A 16,578-nucleotide genomic window follows, 5' to 3' on the forward strand; every position below is an offset into this window, starting at 1 on the left:
ACCGAGAAGTCCAACGTCACCAGATAGTGATCTGACCATGACAAGGGGGTGGTGGATATACCCCCGACTTCCAGATCACTCCCCACTTCTCCAGAAACAAACACAAGGTCTAGTGCATGACCGGCTACATGAGTGGGCCCAGTTAGAATATGGTGCAGCTCCCAGGAGGCCATGGTCTCCATGAAGTCCCGAGGTGCTCCTGTGAGGATGGCCTCTGAATGTACGTTGAAGTCCCCCAACACCAGTAAGTTAGGGGACTGTACACGCACATCAGAGACCACCTCAAGCACCTCGGCCAGGGAGTCAGTCGTGCAGCGGGGTGGACGGTACACGAGCAGAATCCCCAGACTACCCTTCGGGCCCAACCTCCAGTACATGCACTCAGCAACCTTGGTCTCCCGGAGAGGGGGTCTGGTGAAGACCAAGGACTCTCGGTAGATAACAGCCATTCCCCCTCCCCGATCCCCAGCCCTCGGCTGCTGTGCATACGAAAATCCAGCTGGACACATGGCTGCAAGGGTTGGAGCAGCAGCCTCGGCCAGCCAGGTCTCCGTAATACATGCCAGGTCTGCAACCTCATCCAGGATCATGTCATGGATGAGGGAGGTTTTCTGGGTAACAGACCTGGCATTGCAGAGCAGCAAACGAAGGCCAGAAGATGGGGTCACGCCTCCCCCAGCCATCCTTTGGCTCTGGACAGGCCCGGAGCAGGGGACAGATACTACACATCTCTCCTTTGTTCCCCTTACCTGGCATGGCCTGTCCCAATAAAAAACCAATAAAACCAAACCAATAATTTAGCAGAGTGCTGCTAAAGAGTGCTTTAGCAGCACTCTGCCATGCTGCTTTTTCACTTGTAAAGGAGGCGGGCAGAGGAGACACAGGTGAAACCGTAGTTTGAGGAGGGCAATGTTGAGCTGAAATAACCAGAGGGGAAAGGACTGGGCAGCCTCTCTCCACCTGCCTGTCTCCAGCCCTGATGCAGCCTGTGCCAGGCTGCTTTGGATTTAAAAAACAACAGAGGAAAGAATCACACTGAACGTATAGTCTGAGCCTCAGAGAGATTCAATCTTTAAGGTTGAAATCCTATGCATGCTAGTCCCATTGAACTCAGTAAGACTAACCCCAAACAGAACATGCATAGGATTGGTTTGCAAGAGTTATGCTGAAGAGGGTATTTCAGCAGAAGTGGCTTTTCCCATCACAATGCTCTAGAGACCATGCCTTGCCATGTTCCTTTCTAGGTAAAGGTATAGTAGTCATCTTATCACCAATGGAAGTCCAAAAGAGGCCTTTACTCTGTTACTGCTGTTAACATTGTTGCTGGTTTGATTATTGGTTTTTATTGTTGTTTTTATTGTTTTAGTGTTTTTATCACTTTTAATATTTTGACGGTTTTTCATAGAATCATAGAATAGTAGGGTTGGAAGGGGCCTACAAAGCCATTGAGTCCAACCCCCTGCTCAATGCAGGAATCCAAGTCAGAGCATCCCTGACAGATGGCTGTCCAGCCTCGTCTTGAACGCCTCCAGTGTGGGAGAGCCCACCACCTCCCTAGGTCATTGGTTCCATTGTCGTATTGCTCTAACAGTCAGGACGTTTTTCCTGATGTTCAGCCGGAATCTGGCTTCCTGTCACTTGAGCCCATTATTCCGTGTCCTGCACTCTGGGATGATCAAAAAGAGATCCTGGCCTTCCTCTCTGTGACAACCTTTCAAGGACTTGAAGAGCGCTATCATATCTCCCCTCAGCCTTCTCAAGGCTAAACATGCCCAGTTCTTTCCATCTCTCTTCATAGGGCTTTGTTTCCAGTCCCCTGATCTTCTTTGTTGCCCTCCTCTGAACCCTCTCCAGTTTGTCTGCATCCTTCTTAAAGTGTGGTGCCCAGAACTGGACACAGTACTCCAGATGAGGCCTAACCAGTGCTGAGTAGAGGGGAACTAGGACTTCCTGGGATTTGGAAGCTATGCTTCTATTAATGCAGCCCAAAAGTGCATTTGCCTTTTTTGCAGCCGCATCACATTGTTGGCTCATATTCAGCTTGTGATCGACAACAATTCCAAGATCCTTCTCGCTTGTAGTGTTGTTGAGCCACATATCCCCCATCTTGTAACTGTGCATTTGGTTTATTTTTCCTAGGTGCAGGTTTTATGTATTTTATTGCTGTGAGCCGCCTTGTGAGGGCTTCTGCTCTGAAAGGCAGCCAAGAAATATTTTAAATAAAATAAATAAAAATAAAATTTTGGTGAATATAAAATCCACTTGATTTCAAGAAAAGAGCAAAGTGGGATGTGGGAAGAGCAAAAGTCAACATTTCTGCCTGTTCAAGTGGATGCTACCAGAGCACTGGATAGTTTATGGAAGTATGGTTCCTAGATGGTTCCTAGATGTCTAGATGGTTCCTAGTCTGAAAGTAATAGGATGCTATATAAAATATGAATACAAAAAAATTAAGTGGAATTTTCAAATCACAAACCTCAGTGTTTCCCCAAAACACTTTCAAATTCTTATTCTTTAATTTAAAAATCCTCATCAGGCTAAAAATCAGGCAAGTGACAGTGCAAAGTAAGAAAAATGGAATGGAAAATTGTCTGCTCTATGTTACATGGAGACCAATCCTATGCAAGTAAGGCCCACCATGTTCAATGGGACTTATTCCTAAAGAAGCATGCACATTATTAACTATACAAGTGCCATCAGTGTATATGGGCCTTTACAAAGAACAGGTCTGACAGGTCCCCAGTCCCTTGGAACCTGTTAAACCTGTTCTTCGTAAAGTCCCATGTACATTGATGGTGCTTGTATAACCTGTATGGGGCTTACAATCCCAAAATAGACAAGGGAAAAGGGGGGAAATGGGCAAGGAAAATATATGATTAATTCAGTTACATATAGTTTGGATTAATTACAGTACAATATTGGGTTGTTCCAAAGGCATCATAGAAAAGAACTGGACCCTTTCCCTAAAGTAAACAGAATATACACTACGTCTTGTCAAATTTATTTTGTGGATTTGTTCCATAACTTTGAGTGAACCTCAGGCACAACTGAATTATAGTATAGCTAAAAGGCAGCCAAGAAATATTTTAAATAAAATAAATAAAAATAAAATTTTAAAATTATTCTGGGCGGGAAGCTTCAGTCTGTTTCCCGCCTCCCAGCTGAGCAGAGCAGAGCAGAGCAGAGCAAGCTGCTCCAGCTGGTCCAGGGACTACAGAAGCAGGCAAGCTCCCAGAGAGCGAGCGAACAGAGCGAGCGAACAGGGGGAGCAAACAGGAGTTGGCCAGGGGAGTTCGGCAGGGGAGGTCAAGGGGGAGGCCCCTAACATTTTTTTTTTTTTAACTAACTTTTTCCCATTTATTTGTCTTGTAACACACACTTCCACACCAGTGGGACTCTGCTTTTAACCTCTACTGAGTAGAGGAGCAGGCACAGGCTAGTCTAGAACAATCACAAAGCTAGACACAAAAAGGGAAACAGGGCTATGGAAGGACAAGACTCCCCAGTGGTGGTGACCTGCAAGGTGTGTGCCATGTTTGTTTTCTTGCCTGAGAACAACATGGCCTACACCTGCAACAAGTGCAAGTTGATCACGCTGCTGGAGGAAAAAGTAAGTGGACTGGAGCGGCGACTGTCAACCCTCCGGGGAATAAGAGAACACGAAGAGTTCTTGGACAGAATGGGGGAACTACAGCAGCAAAGGGCAGACCAGAAGCTTGAAGAGCAACAGCAAGATGAGGCAGAAGTGGGAAATGCTGAGGAGAAGAAAAATGGAGTAGAGGATACTCCTTGGAAAACGGTGACAGTTAGGAGAAGAAGAACTAGACGCCACTCTGCACCAGTGGAAGCGGTGGAGCTGTGGAACCGATTCCAGGTACTTGCAGATGAGACTGGAGGACAGCCTGCAGAGGAAGAATCACAGGGGAACCTGCATGAGAGTGAGCAAGAGGCTAAAGGTCAGTCAAACAGAGGCGATGAAACCCAGGCCTACAAGAAGAAGAAGAGAAGAGTGGTAGTAGTGGGAGACTCCTTGCTGCGTGGGATCGAGACCCAAGTATGTCGCGAAGACCCGTGGACTCGCCAGGTATGTTGTCTCCCGGGAGGACAGATTAGAGACGTGACTGAAAGGTTGCCTGAACTCATAAAGCCCACTGACAGGTATCCCTTTCTTCTCATCCATGTGGGAACAAATGATACCGCCAAGCGGAGCTACGAAGAGATCACGTCAGACTTTGAAGCTTTGGGAAGGAAACTCAAGAACTTTGGGGCCCAGATAGTTTTCTCATCCATCCTTCCAGTAGTTAGAAGAGGGATAGAAAGGGAACGAAAAATACTCCAGGTGAATGACTGGCTACGAAGGTGGTGCCGACGAGAGAGATTTGGATTCTGGGACCACGGGCTATACTTCCTGGAAGATGGGCTGTTGGCTAGGGATGGGTTGCACCTCACAAAGGCTGGGAAGAATGTGTTTGGCCACAGCATGAAGAACTTCATCAGGAGGGCTTTAAACTGAATCCTACGGGGAAGGGAGATGTAATGTTGGGGGTAACAATGGACGTAGGCGCATGCACTGCAATGGAGAGAACAGCGCTGATAGCGCCCAATAATAGTCTTCAGACACATGTAGGAAGAAAGCCAGACTATGAAGCACATGGTCTTCGATGTCTATATACTAATGCCCAGAGTATGGGAAACAAACAGAATGAACTTGAACTCTTAATACAGGAGGGAAATTATGACTTGATAGGTATAACTGAGACTTGGTGGGATGACTCTCATGACTGGAATACAGCAGTTGAAGGATATAACTTGTTCAAAAAGAACAGGAGGAACAGAAAGGGAGGCGGGGTTGCACTGTATGTGAAAAATACATATCTCTGCACAGAAATACAGGAGGAGGAGCTTGGTAGCCCCATCGAGAGCATCTGGGTTGAAATAAATGGAGCAAAGAATAAAAGGAACCTGGTGGTCGGAGTCTACTACCGGCCACCCAATCAAGGAGAAGCCAAGGATGAAACTTTTGAAAAGCAAATAGCCAATGTTTTAAGGAAGCATGATGTAGTAGTAATGGGGGACTTCAATTTCCCCGATATTTGTTGGGAGACAAATTCTGCAAAACATGGCCCCTCCAGGAAATTCCTGACTTGTGTGGCGGATAACTTCCTCCTACAGAAAGTAGAGGAAGGAACTGGAGGATCGGCTATCCTTGACTTGATCCTAACCAACAGAGATGACTTAGTGGATAAAGTAGCAGTTACAGGAACTCTGGGGGAAAGCGACCATGTTGTACTTGAGTTCTTGGTTCTAAGGGAAGCAAAAGCCGAGTGTACTCAAACGCGTACCCTGGATTTTAGGAAAGCTGATTTTAATAAACTCAGAACAATGATCAGTAAGGTCCCATGGCAAACAATGCTAGCGAGAAAAGGAGTCCAAGATGGGTGGGAACTTTTAAAAAAGGAAATTCTCAAGGCACAATCACAAACAATTCCAACAAGAAGAAAAGGTGGAAGACAACAGAAGAAGCCAATGTGGCTTCACAAAAAGCTTAGGGATGACCTGAAAACAAAAAAGGACACATATAAGAAGTGGAAAGAAGGCCAAGTAACAAAGGAAGAGTACAGGCAGGTAGCACAGAATTGCAGGGATGGCGTCAGGAAGGCTAAAGCGGAGAACGAGGTGAGGTTAGCGAGGGATGCTAAAAACAACAAAAAGGCTTTCTTCAGCTACGTGCATAGTAAAAGGCAGAGGAAAGAAATGGTTGTTCAGCTATTAAATAAGGATGGCAAAATGATAACAGATGACAAAGAAAAGGCAGAGGTGCTCAATTCCTACTTTGGCTCAGTCTTCTCCCAAAAGAGGGTCTATGACCCCCCTGGCAAAGGCGAAGTACAGGCTGAAGGGGCAGGATTGCAGCTTGAGATCGACAGGCATATGGTCAAGGAACACCTCATTACTTTGAATGAGTTCAAATCTCCAGGGCCAGATGAACTGCATCCTAGAGTAATAAAGGAACTGGCAGAAGAACTCTCAGAACCGCTGTCTATTCTCTTTGAGAAATCATGGAGGACCGGGGAAGTGCCAGATGACTGGAGGAGGGCTAACGTTGTCCCTATCTTCAAAAAGGGTAAAAAGGAGGAACCTGGGAACTACAGACCAGTCAGTCTGACATCAATCCCTGGGAAAATTCTGGAGCAGATCATAAAGCAATCCATCTGGAAGCACCTTGACAACAATGCCGTGATTACTCGAAGCCAACATGGATTTGTCAAAAACAAGTCCTGCCAGACAAATCTGATCTCATTTTTTGATCAAGTCACCTCCCTTGTAGACCGTGGGAATGCTGTAGACATCATATACCTCGACTTCAGCAAAGCTTTCGACAAAGTGCCCCATGATATCCTGATGAGCAAACTTGCTCGAAGTGGGCTAGATGAAACAACGATCCAGTGGATCCACAGTTGGCTACAGAATCGGACTCAAAGAGTGCTTATCAATGGGACCTTCTCAAGCTGGGGAGAGGTAACGAGTGGGGTACCGCAGGGCTCAGTCCTGGGCCCAGTGCTCTTCAACATTTTTATTAATGACTTGGAGGAGGAGGTGCAGGGAATGCTGATCACATTTGCAGATGACACAAAATTGGGAGGGATAGCTAATACTTTGGAAGACAGAAACAAAATTCAAAGTGATCTGGATAGACTGGAGTACTGGGCAGAAAACAACAGAATGGCATTTAATAGGGACAAATGCCAAGTTCTGCACCTAGGAAAAAGAAACCAAATGCACAGTTACAAGATGGGGGATACGTGGCTCAACCACACTACGAGCGAGAAGGATCTTGGAATTGTCGTCGATCACAAGCTGAATATGAGCCAACAATGTGATGTGGCTGCAAAAAAGGCAAATGCTATTTTGGGCTGCATTAATAGAAGCATCGCTTCCAAATCCCGGGAAGTACTAGTTCCCCTCTACTCAGCACTGGTTAGGCCTCATCTGGAGTACTGTGTCCAGTTCTGGGCACCACACTTTAAGAAGGATGCAGACAAGCTGGAGAAGGTTCAAAGGAGGGCAACAAAGATGATCAGGGGACTGGAAACAAAGCCCTATGAAGAGAGACTGAAAGAACTGGGCATGTTTAGCCTTGAGAAGAGAAGACTGAGGGGAGATATGATAGCACTCTTCAAGTACTTGAAAGGTTGTCACAGAGAAGAAGGCCAGGATCTCTTCTTGATCATCCCAGAGTGCAGGACACGGAATAATGGGCTCAAGTTACAGGAAGCCAGATTCCGGCTGAACATCAGGAAAAACTTCCTGAGTGTCAGAGCAATACGGCAATGGAACCAATTACCTGGGGAGGTGGTGGGCTCTCCCACACTGGAGGCCTTTAAGACGAGGCTGGACAGCCATTTGTCAGGGATGCTCTGACTTGGATTCCTGCATTGAGCAGGGGGTTGGACTCGATGGCCTTGTAGGCCCCTTCCAACCCTACTATTCTATGATTCTATGATTCTAAAACCTGAATTAGGCTTTTTATTATACAAACTGGATTCCTACAACTCACTGAAAATATTATAATAGCTGGCCATAGTTGTGAAACTGATAGGAATGCTATGCCTCCTAGAGGTTGTAAGCATTAAGATTAACAAATATAGGAAGAGAATAAGCCCTTGTCCTACGCTCCATCTACATGAGCCATTTGCCCAGGTGCCGCTTTGAAGGGAAGATCTTTCTTTGCGACAGATGACGCAGTCCCTGCTTCACAGCCCAGTCATGGTTTTCACGGAGAAATCCAGGTTTTCTCAGAGTCTATTTGCTGTGAAGTTTTCACTTGCTTCAGGTTCACTGCAGGGCGTTGAGCTGTTTGTCCTTTCCTCAGATTGAAATCGCAGCATTGTTAGTGAGGCCCCTCCTCCTTCACAGCTCCACAGTTACACAGGCATGAAGGAGCGGGCTGGTGGAAGCCGTGCTGATCCGTGGAAGGGAAAGTAGGCAGGGGTGAGGGCAGGAGAGCAGAGGGGCAAACTTGTCTACCGGGAAGTAACTCATTGCCCTCAGTTCCACGTCGCTGCCACGTACTTTAAGTATCGAAATTGAGAGTGGAGATGTTCACCTACAAAGGAACACAGCTGAGAAATGCTGGATGCCTGTGGACTCACAGCTGCGCAGTTGAGAAAGGGTGGGTGCCAGGGTGGACGATTTTCATAGACATGTACTCAGAAGCACTTAATTGAGCTTGTGTTTGTGCAGGGAGGGCAGGGAGCCTGTTGACTGGGCAGTTAAGAGACTATGTGCTGCTCGCTCAGTTTGAAGTTTGAAAGTGCAAAAATAGGTAACTTCCCAACAAAATTTCTCCCCATCCTTACTATGTACTTCACGTCTAGTGTGTGGGGGAGTGTTCTGGTGATGTAGGATATGGATGCTTGTGTCCTGATTGAAGTTCTTAGTCTGCAGTTGCTAGGGGACGTGAATCCAAGGGAATAATCAGGGGTGGTTGGGGAGTTCCTATGGCTTTTATGGATGCTTTTCCTCCATTTATTATTTTTCAGCCATGTGAAAGTAGCCTACTTACTAGTTTGTGTACATACAAGCAGTGGTCCATCAGTGATCATTTTAGCAGGATCATCAGCTTAGACTGCCCACAAAAAATTGATGTGGACGCCATGAAACATGTTAGAATCTCATTGCTTCTGTTAGTCCTTTAATCCTTTGTGTATGCATTAGTATTACTAAGGATTACAGAGTTATCATTACTCATTTTTTATTCCCTGCATAGCATGGGGGCGGGGGGGGGGGGTAAGTAGTGCTGAGAGGCTGTTCTGTTAATATCTGATAGACCCTCTACTTCTGTTCCAAAAGTTCTCATTCTTTTTCTAAAACCACAGTCATTTAATAGGATTAAAACATGCAATTTCTATTAAACTAATTCCTATTAAACTAGTAATATTCATTCTATTCAGCAGGCACCACAGGATTAAGAAATAATTGTATTGGAAGTTATTATACTTATATCTATAAAGCACTAATGTAGTAAATATGCAAAGCATTTGTTGGTTATCAACAAAAAAAGCTTTTCTTGGGTATATGCATAAAAGAGAGTGGAGTGCATTTCAGAGCCATGTGTTATTGTGATGATATCCAAGAAAGGATCAAATAAATCTGCATAACAGACTTTTATATGCTAGTTGCTTTTCAAAACAAACCTTTAACACATACTTCTCAACCAGTCTACAGGAAGAAAAGAAAGCAATTATTTCCTATCTTATAAGAACCTAAGAATATAAGAAGGGCTATGCTGGATCAGACCAAAGGCCTATCTAATCTAGCATTCTGTTCCCACAGTAGCCAACCCGCTGCCTAGAAGCAGCCCTCAACCAGGATATGAATGCATTAATACCCACCTGCTCATGTTCCTGAGTAACTGGCATACAGAGGCCTACTGCCTCTGATACTGGATGTAATAATAGCCATCAGGACTAGTGGCCATTGATAGACTTCTCTTCCATGAATTTGCCTAACCCCCTTTTAAAGCCACCCAAATTGGTGGCCATCACTACATCTTGTAGTAGCGAATTCCATAGTTTAACAATGTGCTGTCCCGAATTTCCCACCATTCACCTTCATAGGATACCCCCCTAGCATTATGAGATTGTGACAGATAGAATCGGGCAATGGCATTCTAATTTATGTGGATGCCACATTTTTACTGGTCCTTCTCCTGTGCCTTTAGCAGCCCCATGACACAAACAGATTAAGCAGGCAAAGCTTTTCCTAGCATGGATAACATTAGTGGGAAAAGCTTCTCCTAGTTAATGTTTGCATGCCAGGCTGCCGTTGACAGTGTAAGGACAGTGCCAGGAAATGAATTATGGAATAAAAATAGAAAAGGTTGTAAATCCAGTTATCTTGAAGCTACAGGCCTGTAGCCATTTACCTGGGAGTAAGCCCCATTGAACTTAAGGGGACTTTGTTGCATTGCCCTGAGATGGGTTCGCCTGGCATGTGGCCCATTCACCGTGATCCATTCCTAAGCACTCTTCCTCCTCCTGAGGCCAAACTCACATTTCCAGGCCAGTAGCTTATCTCTCTGGTTGCACTACTTTGCTGCTTTGTATACTGAGATGGAGCATCACATCCTGTGAAGCACCCATTGCTGCATTCCATTTCAGAAGAGCTGCTCAATCCCACTGGGAGCTCAGTTAACTGCCTGGACAGCATCTGGGGGACATAGGATTGTTCAATGTCCTGGCTATAAGGTCAGAGACAGGACTCCAACCTTGGAGCCAGGAAGCTGTAAACTCGGCCCCAGCCCCTGGCCCCTTGTAGCCAGTGCAGAGAAAACCATGGTGGCTACCTCTCCATGCTCAGAAAACAGAGCACAGAGAAGGGGAAAAGGGGGGCATTCCCAGGGTAGGGGAGGAGACCAGGGCAGCAGCCATATAACAAATCCTATGGCTGCCCCAGCTTCCAATCCTTCCCTCCCCCTCCCCAAAGCCTCCACTAGATGGGCAAAAGTTCTTGTCTAGCTTAAATGCGGAAGATGTTCGTAAACCTCCAAGTTTGAGTGCATAGCCACTGTACTGAGGCTACAGATCAGGAATCCAGGGAGCCTATGCCTCACAGTGGGAGTAAGCAGTAGGACTGCTAAGGGTTGTTGGCTTTAAGCTCAGTGACTTATGTTTCCCGCAGCCAGGCTAAGAGCCCAAGGTGTTGTGTTAAACTTTGCAGGATCTCGAGCCAGGTGTGTCCAATACTAAGCTAGCTTTCCTCCCTTGCCTCTTTCCCTAAGTTGCCTTGCCTCTGTGTGTGTATGCATTGTTTCCTTCAGGTTAGCCACGGGCTAAGGCAGTGGAGGGCAACCTCCAGCCCATTCCGTCCTGCGGAGGGTGGAGCAACTGTCGCCTACAACAGTCTTTGTCTCCTTGGGACAGAAGACCACTGTGTACATGGTAGCCCCTGTTCCCATACAGGCAGTGGAACCATTGTGTGTTCATTTGTGACATTCTGGGCTCCTTCACACAGAGCTTTTATCCTGCAATTGAGATTGCTCCTTCACAGAAATTTGTGGGCTCCTTACATGACACCATGACAAGGCGTCTCCTGCACTAAATGCCCTTTGTTCTGTTTTTAAATACATCACAGATAATGAGCTATCAAATTCCCCCTTGTGGAGCAAGTCAGAGAAATGAGCAGGATAGTAAAGACAGCCTGCTGGGCTAATTAATTAGAGCTATAACTAGCCATCTCTCCACCTCTCTTGCTCCTGGTAGCAGTGCCCATGTCACATACGTAAAATGAAATAATAAAACATATTAAAAAAAAGATTCCCCACTGATAATGGAGTGGCTGAAGAAAGTAGGGGATATTATGTCTTGTTAAAAATTTAACCGTTAAATAACCCAATTATTTAAGGATGCATGAGCAAAGACAAAGAATAAGTTGGTTGAAAATGGTCTTTATTTCTGAAACGATCAAAGTTAATGCTTATGTACTATCAAATATTATATTTGAATCATGTATTTTTTTCCTTTCCTTGTTTGTGAAAATCTAATTATTTTATAGCAGTGTTGTGAGGCAAGCACAAGTGTTTTGTAGCAGTTTCAAACCAAATCAAATTGAAGCGTCCCTATTCTTTCCAACTTCTAACAAGGTATTCTGTTGTGCTGGGGAGAGGGGTGGGGGACTGTTAATATCTAATTTGAGGGATATTGATCAGGTACCACGTTGGCTTTGAAGCCCAAACTCCGGATTGCACCACAATAGCTACAGCAGACGATAGAAGCGGGCTGCCTGTCTCACAAGAGTCCTCAGAGAAATACCACTTCTGCTAAGAAATATCAGAGAATAAGTGTGTGTCAGAATGACCTTTTATGTTCTTGTGTGTCAAACACAGACTCCCTTCAGTACTGCAAATAGTCTTAGCAGAAAGAACATGGTATTCCTCAGTGACCTCTACAGTTTGGAAAACATTATTGGTGAAGTTATCCTTTCAATAACTTTGGAGACTCATAAAACGTATGACAAACCAGTCTGCATTGTAAGCATAAATGCAATAATAAGATATCTGAATACAAAAGTAATCATGTAATTTGAAACACCTATAATTCAATAGTAATTTACAGCCCAATCCCATAAATGTCTGCTCAAAAGTAAGTACCACTGAATTTGGTGGGGTGTACTCCCAAATAACTGTCTATAGCAAGGCTCTATGGAGAATATTTTTGGGGCCAAGGGCCAAATTCCAATCTTGGAAAGGTCCGGGCGGGGGGGACACACGACATTCTATCTGTGGGTCTGGCCAAAATGTGATTCTTCCCAGGTTTAAGCCTACTCAGAAGTAAGGAGGATAAGCCTCTGCATGTCTAAGCATAAGCAGCAAGTCTACTCATAAGTAAGCAGGACAGAAGTAAGCAGGACTGAATCACTCAGGAACTTCTCCCCAGTCCCAACCTCCCTCTCCCTGCAAGGAAAAGCTCTTAATTCTGACCACCAGCTGATCAGAGATAAGAGCTCTCCCCTGCTGAGTGCAGAGAAAGGGAGCCTTTTTCAGTGCTCACTAGGAAAAGCCTCTTATCTTCTGTTGATCAGAGTTAAGAGCTCTTTTCTGCTGGGAGAATGGGCAGGGTCTGGGGAAAAAGCTGGTAGGCCCGCCATACCAGCCAGAGGTTCCTTATGCCCTTTCTAGAGGATTGCAGCCTTTATTTCAGGGGTAGGGAATCCTTTTCAGCCCTAGGGCTGTGTACACTGGCTCTCCTACACTACACTGGCTCTCAGTGACCCTGCCTTACCAGTATTTCTGTTTATGGAGCCTCTGTAAGCACATTCAGCTGAATGTATTTACAGGGCCTATGCAGTCTAAGTGTTAGACATGAACTGGAAGCTGGGTGCACAGAGACATTGGGGGCAGGTCATACAGGACATGTGCCCACGCCCCCTACACACATTTACCCTACACCCAAGCGGCTTGTATCTTCATAAAATACACAATGTTTGCTTTTACAGATTCCCTTGATACAGACGAATTCTTGAAATATGTTGGAATATTCTTGAAATAAAGCACTGGAAAAATTTCCATTTTAGAAAAATTTCCTCCCCATATCACAGCAACTCCTGCTGCATTGTCTTTTTTTTTTTTTTGAATATATTTTTATTTATTTTATATGAATGAAATAAACAGTACCAAAATTACCAACAACCTCATCAATGCTTCAGTTTCCCAGCAATACAATATTCGGATGAGGACACCACAATAACAAAAAGAGAAGAAAAAAGAAAGAGAAAAAGATAAAAGGGAAAAGGGAGGAGGAAAGGAAGCGAAGAAAAAAGAAAAAAAAAATTTTCCCCTCGATTCCCCCTCCCTCTCCCTCTCCCCTAAAGAATTGAGTTTAAGCTCCAACACCCCCAGGTCTCCAATGTCATTCTATTTTAAAGACTATATCTATAACCTTAACAATCTTACAATTTAATAAACAACCTTACATTTCTATATCATATCATCAATCTTATATCAAAGAAAGAGGTCTAGAATTCATTCCCAAAAGCCTCTTATTATTAGTTTTATTTATATATATATATATATATATATATATATATATATATATATATTATAATAATAAAACTTATATATATATATAATAAAACTTATATATATATATAATAAAACTTACTATAAACCTTCAATATTCAGTAATATATTTTATATTAGATATATTATGTATTTTAAAATAAAAGCAAGAAAAAACAAGAAAAAATAAGAGATGAAAGAAAATAAGCAAATAGATATATATAATCATTTATCTTCTGAGTTAGCCTGGATCAATTAACAAAGCTTGTTTAAAAATTCCAGTTCATGGGGTTGTAACAAGATTCTCACGCATCTTTACACTCACCCAAGCTTCTGCCATTTCATGATTTTAAAACTTCTTAATCTGGCCTTCAGACACAATGCAAAGGGTAGCAGGATATTTTAAGTAGTATTGCAAGTTCATTTGTTTTGCCAAGTTCTTTGCTTTGATAAATTGCCTTCTTTTATCCACCACCTTTTTGATGTAGTTTGGAAACAACATAACTTTATCTTGTCTCCAGGAAAGACTTTGAGCTTCTCTTACCAAACACAGAATATAATTATTTGTGGAGACTTTTGCAAATTGAGCTATGATGGTATAATCAGTCCCTTTAGCATTTGGCACACAAAATGCCTGCTCAATATCAAGTAAATAAGCAGATGGAATACGGAGTATCTCATGCAAAAGTTTATCCACGAAAACAAGCAATTTTACATAATTAAGCAAATTTTTAATCCCAAAAATACATACACTGGATCTCTTCATGAAGGCCTCCAGTTGAGAAATTCTATCAGAGGTGTTTTTAAAATAGATTTGAGTCGTAGTTTCATTTCCAGCCACATGGTCTTCAAGCTCATTAATTTTCATCTCCATTTTTGCCGTGACGCATTAATTAAATCTACAGCTCCTTGCATCCCTTACAATAGGAATTGTAGTTCTTTGAGAAGATGCTAGAGAATTTTTGACACCTTTGCCAAAAATCAATTTAGGGTGTAGTGAAGCTATAGCCCAAGGATGCAGTTATTAGTTTGTGTGACCAGATATTCCAGTACTACTTCATCTGCACTGGCTGCCAGTCTGTTTCTGGGCCCAATTCAAAGGGGTGATTTTAATATTTAAAGCCCTAAAGGGCTTGGGAAAGGTAACTTGAAGTAATGTCTCCTCCCACATTTACCTAGCCAGAGATTAGGATCATTGTCTGAGACCCTTCTCCAGGTGCCCCTGCCAAAAGAGGTGACGCAGGTGACTACCAGAGAGAGGGTCTTTTCAGTGGTGTCACCTTATTTGTGGAATGATTTCCCCAGAGAAGCTTGCCTGGCAGTCTACATTATGGCCTTTTTGGCACCAGGTAAAGACCTTTTAGCAGTTTGAAAGCAAGAAATTGCAAGTAGATAAATAGGTACCGCTTCGGCGGGAAAGGTAACAGCGTTCCGTGCACCTCGGTGTTCAGTCATGCCGGCCACATGACCACAGAAGCGTCTTCAGACAGCGCTGGCTCTTTGGCTTAGAAATGGAGATGAGCACCACACCCTAGACTCAGACACGACTGGTTGGGGAAACCTTTTTACCTTTAAAGACCTTTTTTTATACTCCCAGGCATTTTAAGAATGGTTTTTAGTGCTTTTAGTACTTTATTCTGCTGCCAGTTTTAATGTGGTTTTATGGGCTCAAATGGTTTTATTCTCTGCTGCTGGTTTGATCTTGGTTTTATTCTGCACTGTTTTTAATTTTTGATTTTAACGTTTGCATGTTATGTTTTTAATGTAATGTACATCACCCAGAGAACTTTGATCATTGGTTGGTTTAAAAGTATAGTAAATAATAAATAAATAGTCAGTAGGCATGGAGAGACGACTCTGCACATGGACATCACCAGATGGTCAATATCGAAATCAGATTGATTATGTCCTTTGCAGCCAAAGATGGAGAAGCTCTATACAGTCAGTAAAAACAAGACCTGGAGCTGACTGTGGCTCAGATCATGAGCTTCTTGTTGCAAAATTTTGGCTTAAATTGAAGAACATAGGGAAAACCACTAAACCATTCAGGTATGACCTCAATCATATCCCTGATGAATATACAGTGGAGGTGAGGAATAGATTTCAGAGATTAGACCTGATAGACAGAGTGCCTGAGGAACTATGGACGGAGGTCCGTAACATTGTTCAGGAGGCAGCAACTCAATCCATCCCAAAGAAAAAGAAATGCAAGAAAGCCAAGTGGCTGTCTGATGAGGCTTTCCAAGTAGTTGACGAAAGAAGGGAAGCGAAAAGCAAGGGAGAAAGGGGAAGATATATCCAACTGAATGCAGAGTTCCAGGGAATAGCAAGGAGAGACAAGAAGGCCTTCTTAAATGAACAATGCAAAGAAATCGAGGAAAACAACAGAATGGGAAAGACTAGAGATCTCTTCAAGAAAATCGGAGATCTCAAGGGAACGTTTTGTGCAAAGACGGGCATGATAAAGGACAAAGAAGGCAGAGACTTAACAGAAGCAGATGAGATTAAGAAGAGGTGGAAAGAATACACAGAAGAACTATACAGGAAAGATCTTAATGTCCCTGATAGCCATGATAGTGCAGTCACTGAACTTGAGTGGGACATCCTCGAGAGTGAAGTCAAGTGGGCCTTAGGAAGCATTAGGAGCAACAAAGCTAGCAGAGATGACAGTATTCCAGCTGAGCTATTTAAAGGAACTTGAGATCAAATCGCCAATATTCGCTGGATCATGGAAAAAGCAAGAGAATTCCAGAAAAACGTCTATTTCTGTTTCATTGACTACGCTAAAGCCTTTGATTGTGTGGATCACAACAAACTGTGGCAAACTCTTAAAGTGATGGGAGTACCAGACCACCTTACCTGTCTCCTGAGAAACCTGTACCAGGGTCAAGAAGCAACAGTCAGAACCAGACATGGAACAACCGATTGGTTCAAAATTGGGAAAGGAGTACGACGAGGCTGCATATTGTCACCCTGCTTATTTAACTTATATACAGAGTACATCATGAGAAATGCTGGGT

Source organism: Heloderma suspectum, chromosome 7 (assembly GCF_057233095.1).
Source record: "Heloderma suspectum isolate Gila_16-S chromosome 7, 16-S_ref, whole genome shotgun sequence".
NCBI lineage: Eukaryota > Metazoa > Chordata > Lepidosauria > Squamata > Helodermatidae > Heloderma > Heloderma suspectum.